Source organism: Phyllobates terribilis, unplaced genomic scaffold, assembly GCF_046119375.1.
Source record: "Phyllobates terribilis strain yellow unplaced genomic scaffold, ASM4611937v1 Scaffold_4__5_contigs__length_816908805, whole genome shotgun sequence".
NCBI lineage: Eukaryota > Metazoa > Chordata > Amphibia > Anura > Dendrobatidae > Phyllobates > Phyllobates terribilis.
The window spans coordinates 674,333,272-674,348,443 of NW_027362764.1; the positions used below are offsets into that span (position 1 = coordinate 674,333,272).

The 15,172-nt window shown below is 44.4% G+C and overlaps 2 non-coding genes and 2 pseudogenes across 2 annotated transcripts; all 4 read left to right on the forward strand.

The window, feature by feature from the left end:
* Positions 1 to 5,689: 5,689 nt before the first annotated feature.
* Positions 5,690 to 5,809, forward strand: LOC141267779 (5S ribosomal RNA; annotated as a pseudogene).
* Positions 5,810 to 6,742: 933 nt separating this feature from the next.
* LOC141266683 (5S ribosomal RNA) lies at positions 6,743 to 6,861 on the forward strand. Its single transcript, XR_012320712.1, has one exon. It is a non-coding gene; the product is annotated as a 5S ribosomal RNA (ribosomal RNA).
* Positions 6,862 to 7,482: 621 nt separating this feature from the next.
* On the forward strand, positions 7,483 to 7,602 carry LOC141268121 (5S ribosomal RNA; annotated as a pseudogene).
* A 933-nt stretch (positions 7,603 to 8,535) lies between these two features.
* On the forward strand, positions 8,536 to 8,654 carry LOC141267052 (5S ribosomal RNA). The gene has a single exon (XR_012321070.1). It is a non-coding gene; the product is annotated as a 5S ribosomal RNA (ribosomal RNA).
* Positions 8,655 to 15,172: the final 6,518 nt, after the last annotated feature.

The window sequence follows — 15,172 nt, forward strand, 5'->3', positions numbered from 1 at the left end:
TTGAGAAAATCCACATACATTATGGAGTTCATCTTTAGCGCCTAAAGGGGATCCTAAAGGGGCCGACAATCTCTCTCCCCATGATTCCAGCCCAAAACATTACTCCACCTCCTCCTTGTTGGCGCTGTAGCCGTGTTTTCGTGGGGTGTCCATCAACCAGCCATCCTCCACTCCATCCATCTGGACTATCGAGCGCTGCACGGCACTCATCCGTGAACAAAACAGTTTTGAAATCAGTCTTCATGTAATGTTTGGCCCACTGGAGCCGTTTCTGCTTGTGTGAAGTGGATAGAGGAGGTCGACAGGATGGCGCATGCACAGCTGCAAACCTCTGAAGGACCCTGCATCTTGTTGTTCGGGGGACGTTGGAGGCACAAGCAGCTTCAAAAACTTGTCTGCTGCTATGACAAGGCTTTTTTGCCGCTGCTCTTTCAACCTGACGTAATTGCCTGTAGGAAAGAGTCCTCAATTTGCCCTTATCAGCACGCACACGTGTGTACTGTGAATCAGCTACATACTTCTTGATTGCCAAGACACTTCATCCTGATCATCGCACAATGTTGATTGTAGTCATGCCTTGACCTAAACACTCCACAATTTGTTGCTTCTCAGCAGCCGACACATCCTTTTTCTTTCCCATTTTGGCAGAAAATGTAGGCTGTTTAATAATGTGAGAGAGCCTTCTTAAGTAGTCTTGCCTTTCATTGGACACACCTGCCAAACTAATTAGCACAGGTGTCTGCAATTGCTTACAGTGATATAAAGAGCCCTGACACACATCACCATCAATGAGTTTAATTGACAAACAAACAAATTCTTCCCTTATCACTCCTAAACACTTTTTGCATAATAATTTGGAACGCAGTGTACATGTGCTTTTCCACAAAACACCAGCGGTTCACGTAGTGAATCTTACAGTTCTAACTTGCCAACCGTGGTCTGTATGGAGTTGTTCAATAAAGGGCCCAAAATTAAGATAACATAGATGGGAGAGGTCTCTATGAATAGGAATTCCTAAGTATTTGATACCCTGTGAGGGCCAGGCAAAGGGAAAGTTGGACTGGATGGAATTCTATATGGATTTGGGGAGGGAGACATCAAGGGCCTCAGACTTCGCTGCATTGATTTTAAAATTTTACCATGTAACAAAGTGATATATTTCAGCCATAACAGCATGGATGGATATATGTGATTGAGTGATATATACTAGGACATCATCAGCAAATAGAGAGCACTTGTACTCGGTGCCTCCCACCTCAATCCAGCTAATATTGGGGTTATGGCGAATTGATGAGAGCAGGTGCTCCGTCACTAGGATGTATAAGAGAGGGGACAGAGGACATCCCTGCCTTGTCCCATTGGTGATTGTGAAAGGTGATGAAAATGTTCTGACGCACCCCCTGGGCCTTGGGACACCCGGAGCCGGACCCTTTTTGGTGGATGCTGGTGGTTGTAGTCTTCGTGGCGGCGACCCGTTTCCGTGGCTCAGGGCGGTCAAACCAGTGGCGGAACTATTTATGTGGTTTTGATGTTTAAATGTCCGACTACGCCACCCGTGGATTGCGGTCAGAGTGAACCGCCGCTACAGGGCAGACCGCTGAGGCTGGTGTTGTGGGTTCAGCAGAGCGTAGCATAACTTCGCACGGGAGGAGTATAGCCTCAGGGCAGTGTATGCGGAGGATGGGGGTGATGGTGCAGGGCAGCAGCAGTAACGACACGGAGTCAGTGATGCAGTCCAGGGCCTTTACTCACAGTTCTTATTATCCAGACCACGTCTGCAGGTAACGGCTGCCCACGTCGTACTGTGCTCACCAGGTGAGGGGCTCAGACAACTCCCAGATAACTTTGGAGCACTTCACAGGACCCCCTTTGTGTGTTCTTTGTCTGGCCTTTCTTACCAACACTTCTGTCCGGCTGCCTCGGGCCTCCTCTTGGTAAACTTGGCGCCAGTTTCCCTGACCCTATGTGGTGCCTTCCTAGCGGGTGTAGCGAGGGGCTGCGCCACATAAAATGTCAGAGCCTCCGGTTTCTAGCTGAGGGTCGTTTCCTGCCTCCACTAGTTCGGGGACCGGTCTCCCCCTTTGGCCTGACCCCTCCACGCAGGTGGATTCGGGCGTGCGGTGGCGACTCGCCCGTCCGCACCCCTGGGATCCCTTCATTCCTCATTCCTGGAGCCTTCTCCGCTCCTCTTCCTTCCTTCTCCCTCTTCCAGGCCTGGGCCTCTGTTACTAGGCCCGCCTCCGGAGCAGAGCTCATGCAGAGCCCCTGCTCCCTGCCACTTCTGCTCAGACTTCTCTGCACTGAACTAAGATGGTGCCCACCTTTTATACTCCCTTCTCAATGCACCCAGGAACTGCTTCCTCCCTGCTCCTGCACTACAGGGTTCCCCTTCCTCAGTGTTCCCTCCCCCCACTCCAGCCAGGGACAGGGACTGTCGTGCCCATCTCAGGGACATATTGGTCGCCCTGCCCCACGGCAATGTCGTGTAATGCATGCAGGTGTCGGGTCCTGATCCACACTCCATCCTTACCTGAGAGTGAGATATCACACCTCTGGGTGAGGTGCAATACGTCTGTAGCAACCGAGCCCTCAGGGTGCTACAGTTCCATTTATCTTCAGCCTAGGTGACGTATTGCGATACAGGGCCGTGATTTTGGCTATAAAAGGGTCCCCTAGACCCCTACCCCAAGCTTTTTAAGAGAATCATATATGGCGTGCCAGGAGACTCTATGGAATGCTTTCTCAGCATCCAACGAGAGTATCTAATTACAAATTTTTAACTGCATCTAGCCCAGGAAATACTTTGTGCCTAGTAGCAGTGTCTGCTAGTCAGCGGATTATCCCGGCTGTTAAGCAAGCTACACCACCTGTAGTTTAGACACTTAATTTTTTCAAAGGAAATGCTTCGGGACCATGGGATACTCAGTGAAGAGCATCAGGAGGCACCCCAAGGCATAGGGGCTGGGACTGGCAGTAGGATGCCTTGCGGTGGACAGCCGAGCTCGATCCTTATAAAAGCTTTTTAACTGCAGCAGCTTTAGTGGACGCTACTGGAGCTGGAATTACGCGGCTGCTGGCATGAGACTTGCCCTCCAATAGATCCTTGTAAATGGATTTAAAGTGTATTCATTCAAATTAGAGAGACAATTTAAATTAAAAAGCTTAGAGCTGCCTCCACCACAGGGGGGCTCGCTCGACCCACCAGCGGACAGGCACCAGTATTGGGAGAGGGGGGCTGGCCATCAGGGTTCACCGCGGCTCTGGCACAAACCCGGCGGCACGGAGGTGGCACGGGCAGGAGCGGACTGGCCGTGTCGGCTTCTCACTTTTTGGATTTTAGAAGGGCATGACATGCCTATATCTGTGTCTCCCCCTCCTTTTACTCCTCCACCTCTTTTATTTTCGCATGACTATATGTACTTGTCACTTTTCCATGTGTTAGTTGTGTCTTCTGAGCAGTTTGTCAGCTTTTGGACACCTTTGAAGGTGTTTTCTATGTGTTTCTATGTGTTTTTGTTTGCCTGCCATTGGTTTTAACGGTGTTCGAAGGTGTTCGACGAACAGTTCGACGAACAGTTCGGCGAACACACGGGTGTTCAACGAACCGAACCGAACTCGAACACTACGGGGGTGGCTCAACACTACTTATCAGAGAAGCTCTCAAATGTCTCTGAATTTCTACAGGCATGGATTTTGACATCATATTTTGGCATGATTTTGTATAATTTCAGCAAATTTTTCCTCATTTTAATTTGGAGTTGAGACTGGGTAATTCCAGAATTCTCTGATATTTTTAGTGGCTCTTGTACGTCCGTTCCTCCTACGTCACTCACGTCTCCTCCCACATCACCTAGTATGTCGGTTTCTCGTATGTCAGTCATGTCTCCTCCCATGTCAGGTTTCTGTATGTCCGTCTCTTGGTCAGACCCAAGGTCACCTTCAGTTACAGACACGTGTCTTACTTCTTGTTCATTTTCCACATTACAGTCAGAATCAGTATCACCGTCTGACACTTCTACACTATTTTCCTGCTTAGAAATCTCTAACACAAGACTATGAAAAAAATCTACCAAATGTAGAATATTTCTCAATTTCTGTTTGTCTCTATTTACCAATTTAGAAGTTAACTGTAAGTTCTGCAATTCACATTCTTTGTATAAACTGAGCCACAAAACTTCTATGCCATCTCCTACATTACCTTTGAAATTAATATTACTTTGTTTAGCAAAAGAAGAAATTATATCCATATTTTGCTTACCTTAAGATTCCTTGGCTTCTCTTTATCAGCACGTCCTGTCTTCAGTTCGTCTGATTCTTTTCCTGTGTGATTCTGTTCCTTGTTAGTACCTCTGCTTCCTGTCTTTCCTCAGTCTGTAGGTCCTTTCTGCTTCTCGTGACAAACTAGTGAATTTACTGACACGTGAACAACAGCTGTTCAGCTCGTCAGGACTCCCCCCTTGTTCACGGAAGAAATTCACTTACTTAATTTAAAAAACAAAAAAACAGGACTGGCTGGCTCACCATTGTAAAATAATACTCTTCCTGTATTATTTTTTTCTACTGAGGACTTCTCAAAGTATCAATATCACGATATTCTTATAAAAAATGTATCTATTTATTCTTGGATTGTCCATTAAAAAGAATCAGATTGCAGCAGGTACATACAATAATTAGTTATAAAGTAATTGTCCATTTGTCCATAATTAGCTTAATTGTTGAGATTCACCCATCTTTCCTTGGATCCTGGCTGGTAAATCATGTCTTTGTCCAGCATGTGTCCAGGACTACATGTCATCTGCTTCTCAGCATGAAGATTCTGTGTCTTGTGGGGTGGGCAGAGCAAGAGAGCCCCCCCTTTCTGTACCATGGGCTTTTATAGCCAGTCGTATGGACACCTGTTCTACATATGGTCGTGAACAAAAAATACACACACAAATAGTGCATGTCAACTAGACACGATGGCTGAGGCATAGAACTCAGAAAAATGATTATCGATTAACATTCCAAATGAATTTCCATAATTAACCATTTAACAGAGACCGCCTGGGAATGCCAGGTGCTGTAGGCTTTTGCTTTTTCCTTCCTTCCACCAGCAGGGGGAACTCTCTTCTATGCCTTTTTTCCATTCCCTTTCACAAGTGCACACATTCATTCTCTTTTCTTTTTTTCATTTGCTTTCTCTCTTGCGCTATTTCATCTCTGCAAAATACCAGCATCCTTCTGATCACCGTGGGCCTCCAGCATTGTTGCTTATTTACTTTTAATACTAGGCTCCTTTTCACCAGGACCAGCGTCTCCCGGGTGGCTGGAGGCAACCACCGGTAACCTCAAGCAGAAGACCTTTGCAGGCAACACGACCCTCCCCCCTGAAGAGCAGCTCAAAGTCACTGGCAACCATCTCACCCTCTTCCTTCATTCACCCCTGGACGTCTCGCTCTGCCCCCAAGTTACGGGTCCAGCTTGCTCTTTCTGTCACATTACCGCGATGAAGGGTTTAGCCTGCAGGAGACCCTGCGTCGAGCCATTTTTGAAGACACCTGATGCGGCGGGTGAATCACTGCTAAACAAACCACACCTGTAGGGACGGCACAGCCTTTGCATGGACCCTTCGGAGCCCGCCCCGTCACGGCCAGATTGCTCGCCATCAAGCGATCCTGAGAAAGGCTGGCCGGGCGGTGGATCGAGCAGTGTCTACTGACCATACCACCTTGGATACGCCCGATCTCGTCTGATCTCGGAAGCAAAGCAGGGCTGGGCTTGGACAGTACTTGAATGGGAGACCTCCTGGGAACACTGGGTGCTGTAGACCATTTTGATGACGTTTTGCCCTACTGCCCAGCTCGGCTAGCATGGAACGGCGCCTTGCCGGACACCGACCTTAAGTAACTTAGATGATGGAAGCCCCAAGGCCTCTGAGCCAGTTGGCAGCTAAGTACGCTACCCCGCCGCCCTTCACGCAGGCCTGACACCGAGCTCCTTACCACGGCTAGGAGTGCTTATTGACTCCGCAGCTCGCCGTGGGGAAATGATGGCGTTAAAAGCACCCGGGGCCATGAAGGGGCCAGGCTTTCAGCAGGTGCTCAGGGAAGGTTTTGGATGCTGGCCGCCTAGCGAGGGCCAGCAGAAGTAACATGTTTCTCTGCAAAGAAGCTTGTGTAACCAAGCCAGACGTTTGACAAAGAGCTAACCTCAGGGCAAGGAAGGTGTGGAAGGAATTGGAGAGGGGGGGGTGATTCCTGCTAGGGCCCTGAAATCATAAAACAGGCAGGAGAGTCTGACGCATGGTGACGGAGAGGTTGTAGGGGCAGATAGGGGGTGTTGTCACGTGCGAGCACGTGTGCATACTGGCTTGTGTGTGAGAGTGCGCTTCCTAGGTGTGGCGCGCTGCAGACAGTCAAAGGGATTGTTCCCTTTCATTAAAAGTAAATCCCCGGCTGCAGGCTATTAGAAAGCAACTAACCGCGCTCTACTCACCCTACCCGGGTCTACCGGTGAGTCTCGCCTCTGCTCCCGGCCTGTGGCATTGGACGTGAAGCTGACGTTCCGTCGACAGTGCTGCAGCCGATGAGTGAGCTCAGCGGCTCTGAGTGGGGCGTTGTGTCTACAAGACCTTTTAAGGAAGCCAGCAAAAAAATTGAAGAGAAGGGAAAGCACAAAAGGACCTGGTCTTGCTGAACACTGGAAAGGGCATCCGGCAGCCAGACTTCAAAGTAGAAAAGCAGCAAGAGAGAGGCTTGTCTCTGCTTATGGCTACACCACCCTGAACACGCCCAATCTCGTCTGATCTTGGAAGCTAAGCAGGGTTGGGCCTGGTTTGTACTTGGATGGGAGACCACCTGGGAATACCAGGTGCTGTAGGGTTTTGCTTTTTCCTTCCTTCCACCAGCTTTGGACACTCTCTTCTATGCCTTTTTTCCATTCCCTTTCACAAGTGCGCACATTCATTCTCTTTTCTTTTTTTCATTTGCTTTCTCTCTTGCACTATTTCATCTCTGCAAAATACCAGCATCCTTCTGATCACCGTGGGCCTCCAGCATTGTTGCTTCTTTACTTTTAATACTAGGCTCCTTTTCACCAGGACCAGCGCCTCCCGCGTGGCTGGAGGCAACCACCGGTAACCCCAAGCAGAAGACCTTTGCAGACAACACGACCCTCCCCCCTGAAGAGCAGCTCAAAGTCACTGGCAACCATCTCACCCTCTTCCTTCATTCACCCCTGGACGTCTCGCTCCGCCCCCAAGTTACGGGTCCAGCTTGCTCTTTCTGTCACATTACCGCGATGAAGGGTTTAGCCTGCAGGAGACCCTGCGCCGAGACATTTTTGAAGACACCTGATGCGGCGGGTGAATCACTGCTAAACAAACCACACCTGTAGGGATGGCACAGCCTTTGCATGGACCCTTCGGAGCCCGCCCCGTCACGGCCAAATTGCTAGCCACCAAGCGATCCTGAGAAAGGCTGGCCGGGCGATGGATCGAGCAGCGTCTACTGGCCATACCACCTTGGATACGCCCGATTTCGTCTGATCTCGGAAGCAAAGCAGGGCTGGGCTCAGACAGTACTTGGATGGGATACCTCCTGGGAACACCGGGTGCTGTAGACCAATTTGATGATGTTTTGCCCTACTGCCCAGCTCGGTTAGCATGGAACGGCGCCTTGCCGGACACCGACGTTAAGTAACTTAGATGATGGAAGCCCGAAGGCCTCTGAGCCAGTTGGCAGCTAAGTACGCTACCCCGCCGCCCTTCACGCAGGCCTGACACCAAGCTCCTTGTCACGTCTAGGAGTGCTTATTGACTCCGCAGCTCGCCATGTGGAAATGATGGCGTTAAAAGCACTCGGGGCCGTGAAGGGGCCAGGCTTTCAGCAGGTGCCCAGGGAAGGTTTTGGATGCCGGCCGCCTAGCGAGGGCCAGCAGAAGTAACATGTTTCTCTGCAAAGAAGCTTGTGTAAACAAGCCAGACGGCTGCCAAAGAGCTAACCTCAGTGCAAGGAAGGTGCGGAAGGAATTGGGGAGGGGGGGGGGGTGATTCCTGATAGGGTCCTGAAATCATAAAACAGGCAGGAGAGTCTAATGCATGGTGACGGAGAGGTTGTAGGGGCAGATAGGGGGTGTTTTCACGTGCGAGCACGTGTGCATGCTGGCTTGTGTGTGAGAGTGCGCTTCCTAGGTGTGGCGCGCTGCAGACAGTCAAAGGGATTGTTCCCTTTCATTAAAAGTTAATCCCCGGCTGCAGCCCAATAGAAAGCAACTAACCGCGCTCTACTCACCCTCGGGTCTACCGGTGAGTCTCGCCACTGCTCCCGGCCTGTGGCATTGGCCGTGAAGCTGACGTTCCGTCGACAGCGCTGCAGCCGATCAGTGAGCTCAGTGGCTCTGAGTGGGGCGTTGTGTCTACAAGACCTTTTAAGGAAGCCAGCAAGAAAATTGAAGAGAAGGGAAAGCACAAAAGGACCTGGTCTTGCTGAGCACTGGAAAGGGCAGCCGGCAGCCAGGCGTCAAAGTAGAAAAGCAGCAAGTGAGAGACTAGTCTCTGCCTACGGCCACACCACCCTGAACACGCCCAATCTCGTCTGATCTCAGAAGCTAAGCAGGGTTGGGCCTAGTTAGTACTTGGATGGGAGATCACCTGGGAATACCAGGTGCTGTAGGCTTTTGCTTTTTCGTTCCTTCCACCAGCAGGGGGCACTCTCTTCTATGCCTTTTTTCCATTCACTTTCACAAGTGCACACATTCATTCTCTTTCTTTTTTTCATTTGCTTTCTCTCTTGCGCTATTTCATCTCTGCAAAATACCAACATCCTTCTGATCACCGTGGGCCTCCAGCATTGTTGCTTATTTACTTTTAATACTAGGCTCCTTTTCACCAGGACCAGCGTATCCCGGGTGGCTGGAGGCAACAACCGGTAACCCCAAGCAGAAGACCTTTGCAGGCAACACGACACTCCCCCCTGAAGAGCAGCTCAAAGTCACTGGCAACCATCTCACCCTCTTCCTTCATTCACCCCTGGACGTCTCGCTCCGCCCCCAAGTTACGGGTTCAGCTTGCTCTTTCTGTCACATTACCGCGATGAAGGGTTTAGCCTGCAGGAGACCCTGCGCCAAGACATTTTTGAAGACACCTGATGCGGCGGGTGAATCACTGGTAAACAAATCACACCTGTAGGGACGGCACAGACTTTGCATGGACCCTTCGGAGCCCGCCCCGTCACGGCCAGATTGCTCGCCATCAAGCGATCCTTAGTAAGACTGGCCGGGCAATGGATTGCGCAGCATCTACTGGCCATACCACCTTGGATACGCTTGATCTCGGAAGCAAAGCAGCGCTGGGCTTGGACAGTACTTGGATGGGAGACCTCCTGGGAACACCGGGTGCAGTAGACCATTTTGATGACGTTTTGCCCTACTGCCCAGCTCGGCTAGCATGGAACGGCGCCTTACCGGACACCGACCTTAAGTAACCTAGATGATGGAAGCCCCAAGGTCTCTGAGCCAGTTGGCAGCTAAGTACGCTACCCCGCCGCCCTTCACGCAGGCTTGACACCGAGCTCCTTGCCACGGCTAGGAGTGCTTATTGACTCCGCAGCTCGAAGTGTGGAAATGATGGCGTTAAAAGCACCCGGGGCCGTGAAGGGGCCAGGCTTTCAGCAGGTGCCCAGGGAAGGTTTTGGATGCCGGCCGCCTAGCGAGGGCCAGCAGAAGTAACATGTTTCTCTGCAAAGAAGCATGTGTAACCAAGCCAGACGGCTGACAAAGAGCTAACCTCAGTGCAAGGAAGGCAAGGAACGTGCGGAAGGAATTGGGGAGGGGGGGTGGGTGATTCCTGCTAGGGCCCTGAAATCATAAAACAGGCAGGAGAGTCTGACGCATGGTGACGGAGAGGTTGTAGGGGCAGATAGGGGGTGTTGTCACGTGCGAGCACGTGTGCATGCTGGCTTGTGTGTGAGAGTGCGCTTCCTAGGTGTGGCGCGCTGCAGACAGTCAAAGGGATTGTTCCCTTTCATTAAAAGTTAATCCCCGGCTGCAGGCTATTAGAAAGCAACTAACCGCGCTCTACTCACCCTACCCGGGTCTACCCTTGAGTCTCGCCTCTGCTCCCGGCCTGTGGTATTGGCCGCGAAGCTGACATTCCATCGACAGCGCTGCAGCCGATCAATGAGCTCAGCGGCTCTGAGTGGGGCCTTCTGTCTACAAGACCTTTTAAGGAAGCCAGCAAAAAAATTGAAGAGAAGGGAAAGCACAAAAGGACCTGGTCTTGCTGAGCACTGGAAAGGGCAGCCGGCAGCCAGACGTCAAAGTAGAAAAGCAGCAAGTGAGAGGCTTGTTTCTGCCTATGGCCACACCATCCTGAACACGCCTGATCTCATCTGATCTCGGATGCTAAGCAGGGTCGGGCCTGGTTAGTACTTGGATGGGAGACTGTAAAATAATACTCTACCTGTATTTTTTTTATCTACTGAGGACTTCTCAAAGTATCAATATCACGATATTCTTATAAAAAAATGTATCTATTTATTCTTGGATTGTCCATTAAAAAGAATCAGATTGCAGCAGGTACATACAATAATTAGTTAGAAAGTAATTGTCCATTTGTCCATAATTAGCTTAATCTTTCCTTGGATCCTGGCTGGTAAATCATGTCTTTGTCCAGCATGTGTCCAGGCCTACATGTCATCTGCTTCTCAGCATGAAGATTCTGTGTCTTGTGGGGTAGGCAGAGCAAGAGAGCCCCCCCTTTCTGTACCATGGGCTTTTATAGCCAGTCGTATGGACACCTGTTCTACATATGGTAGTGAATCAAAAATACACACACAAATAGCGCATGTCAACTAGACACGATGGCTGAGGCATAGAACTCAGAAAAATGATTATCGATTAACATTCCAAATGAATTTCCATAATTAACCATTTAACATTTCCCCCTTTTTTGAGAATAAAAGGACTTTAACTGAAATTTCTCAAAAGAAGATACATTCATCAATCATTTTTTCTTTCCTTCTTCCTTGGCAATATCATTAAATTTCCATAATAATAATAATAGTAATAATAGTATCAATATCGGATTATTGCTATATAATGATGTGAATTCATGTTATGGTAAGCCGTGACTAATATTCATTTAATATGTATAATTATACTTCCCTATATCTAAATTGAAGCAATCGCGGGTTCAATCGTCATCATCTGATGTCATCGGGTCGTCGTCTCGTCTTCTTCTTGGTTCTTTTATAACACAGTCTTTAGATGAAAACTCCTTTGAAATAAATTACAGCATGTAGATATTGTACAGTCCATAATTGTGTTCATTATTGTTCAGTCCATAAACTGTACTCTTTATTAGAAAGATCATGTGTGTCAGTTGATAAGAAAACAAAGTCCATGGATGAAATGTAGCTTTAATATCTGTGCAGTGTCACCTGGACTTACGTTGGATCGTCTTTGGAATCATCCGTGTGTCCGCACTGGTCTCGTGTCACTTTTGGAACAGATGTGAAGTCTTTGGTCAGTAAAGCAAGGGTTAACTTGACACTTTCCTGCTTTATATAGCACCATAACCAGTACTCAGTCCTTTATATACAGGACACATATGCCAGGTATTACCTGTTCACCAGCTTTCATTGAAGCGTTGCAGGTGATAAGAAACCAGTGGAACGTGATGAAACTTGAACACAACACAGTACATATAGGATCATCGTCCTCTGCCGTCCTGGTGATCAGTGGTGTGAATTGTATTGTATGTAATGGACACAGTCTATTATAACACTCAGCATTCACACCTGTTACCTTCTGAGACGTCCGGATATCAGTTTCTTCTTCTTGTAACTTTTGAGAATCTCTTTGATTTATAAAAATTAAAAGTCTTTATTAAGATAGAATTCATAATTGCGATGTCTTGATTGAAGTCTTCATTCCCTAATCTGATACCAAATCTGGCAGTTTTTCCTAACCTATAATATCACAGCGTACCATAGCAATCAGTAATATCCATCTAATTATTATCAAAATATTAAAATAAATTATGTTTGGAATAATAAACAATAATAGATAATAATTCATTATCAATCAAGTTCTCCATATGATAGAACATTTTTATGTCATAGGTGTAATTACCTTTTCCAACCCATAGGTGTCAGTGTATTTTGAAAAAACAAGTTTTTATATCTTTATTAAACCAATAATATCAAAGAATGTATACTCCTGAACCAAAATGAATAAATATATGAATGTATGAATGAATGAATAAATGAATGAATGAATGAATGAATTGTTGTGTTTACTCAGAAAATGTAAACATTTTTTTCCTTAGCAATATATATTTAATGAAGCAATACTCTTGTATTAGACATTACTTTATTAAATATTAATGTGTTTTCTCAATTGAGATAATGAACTCAAATAAAATCAAATGAGAATTAAAAAATGAAAAAATAGAAAAATAAGAAGTATAAAGTAAGAATAAAATTTTAAAAATGAAAAATAAAATTAAGAGTAAAAATACGAATAAAAATAAGGCCTTTAAATTTTAATGACAAATGCAGAGTAATTATATTCTCCATAAAAAATACCCTTATATCTCCATTATCTGGATGATTTCATATTTGTCGTAACCTTGTACCACCAAAAAATATTAAATTATGCAACTTTGCATGTAATACCCTTCTTAATTATACCATAGTACCTTATTATTATTTCTTCTTTATTAAAATGTGTGGAAAATAAGTATTGATCAAAAGTGATTATGTAATCAAGATCAAAAACACATTTTCCCCCTTAATACCAAAAATATTATTTTATAAAATTTATGTATATATCAGAACCAAATTAAAAATAATTATTCTTCTAGAAATATTGTGCATAAATTTCATATCGATGAGTAGCATAGATTTGACTAAAGAGAGGTGTGTACCTATTTAGGTAACCATTACAAATAATATTATAGTTATTCAAGAATATTATCATGTGGAAAATTATTCTAAATATAAATTTGCTTTGTAAACCATTTTGATGTGTGGTTGCCCTTATCCACTATTAGTTAAATCAAGAAATAATAATTATTAAAGAAATATAGAAATATATATATGTAGATAATACCTAATTATGTATTATAATTTCCTCAGAATTAAATATATTTTTGTACCTTCACATAAAGAAACATTTTTATTTTTTCAAACATACAAACATACGAGGCCTCTGTCACATCAATCACACTTAGCAGCTGCTGATTTACTCATCTGTCACCTTCACTCTGACATTCACAGATCTGTTCAACTCAAACATTCCAAATATGAAGTTTTAGATATATATATATATATATTTTACCCAAAATTGTTGTATCCCAATTTATTAATGCGCATTGCCATATCAATTGAATATCTTTATATTTCTTTGAATATTCCCCAAGTACATATTATATAATATGAGAGTAAGTCACTGGAATTTCAGACACTTGAAAAAACTCTTGTCTTAGATTCTTTTTTCACTGGCTGCCCGGTCTTACGTTACATCAGTTGAAAATAGAATTAATGGGATCCTATACTATTAGCTCAAAGTTCAAAGGCCGCAGCTGTCACACGTCATGCTGTAAAGCTACTTTAATTTGCACGAACACTTCATGCACAGAAAATATTAGCAACACAAAAGAATTAATAAGTATTACATATATATTATAGTTCAACTAGATATATTGTTATTATTTTAAAATGTTATACACATAAAATCACGCATTTTTTTCACTTCCTGTGTGAATAAATAAATAAATCAATTTTAGAGTTCTTTGATCAAATCCTGCTTTGGAATGAAAACTGTAAGGAAATATAAGAAAATAAAATTAAATATCAAATTCATACAGAAACAGAATTATTTAAATATCTTATACATATATTGGTTGGTTCTAATGTAATTCAAAATATTGCTACTTAAATTTATATATATGAAGTTCTAATTTATTAATTAATATATATATATATATTTTATAAACATATTTATAAATACAATTATACGCAATCTCTACTTAGACAAGTGTATATATATATATATATATATATATATATATATATATGTGTACTATTAGAAACTATGTAACTACAATTTTACTGTATGAGATTATAAATAAATATTGAGACATTGTATTACATTTTGATACAACATTATAATTACAGTTTTTCCTTAGCCACTCCCTAAACCAAATCTTCTGTCTCCCACAAATATCTCCAGGAACGCCCTATTTAGGAAAGACATTTTTCTATCCTTCAAAACCTCAGAGAACTGCCTGTTCTTCTGTCCACATTACATTACGTCACAGTGAGTTGGTCGTCTCACCTGTCTCTGTCCATCAGTTTCAGCCATTTTCCTTTTTAGAGAATCACAGTTCTGACTGAGAATTAACTCATTCTGTGGAGAGATGGATCTTTGCACTGGCTGATATGGCTTATAACATATATGAAATCTTCTGCGTATTTGATAGAGTTCACTATGGGGATGACTCAGTCTAGGAGAGTTTGATATTGGCTTTTGGTAAGATTTTACCTTTCCTGGTTTTATAAATTTAGCTTGATTTCTTTTCTTTTCACGATTCTCATGTTTTCTAACAAAATCCAGCATCTGCGCACATTCAAATAATGTATTTTTTTGTGATGCCATAACTTGGGAAACTGAATTTAGGAATTTGAATTTTTGTACCAAAGTTGTTATCATATGTTGTACTTTTCCATTTTTGATGAGAGCTTTGTACAACCGTTCAAATATGGACATGCATGTATATGTACATTCCTTCCTACCAATCCTTAGTTTCTGCAGATCTTCTATGTTGGGAAAATCCTTTGTGACACAATAAATCAAATATCTTAATCTGTCCGAATCATTTTCCCCTCCATTAGGAGAGTCATTTTCACAGGGCATTAAATGTAAACGTCTGGACAATGTCACAGGAATAAATATTTTAAATAATTGATTCCTCTCCTCATTGGATAAATCAAACTTATCAGATAAGCTCTCAAATGTCTCTGAATTTCTACAGGCATGGATTTTGACATCATATTTTGGCATGATTTTGTATAATTTCAGCAAATTTTTCCTCATTTTAATTTGGAGTTGAGCCTGGGTAATTCCAGAATTCTCTGATATTTTTAGTGGCTCTTGTACGTCCGTTCCTAGTACGTCACTCACGTCTCCT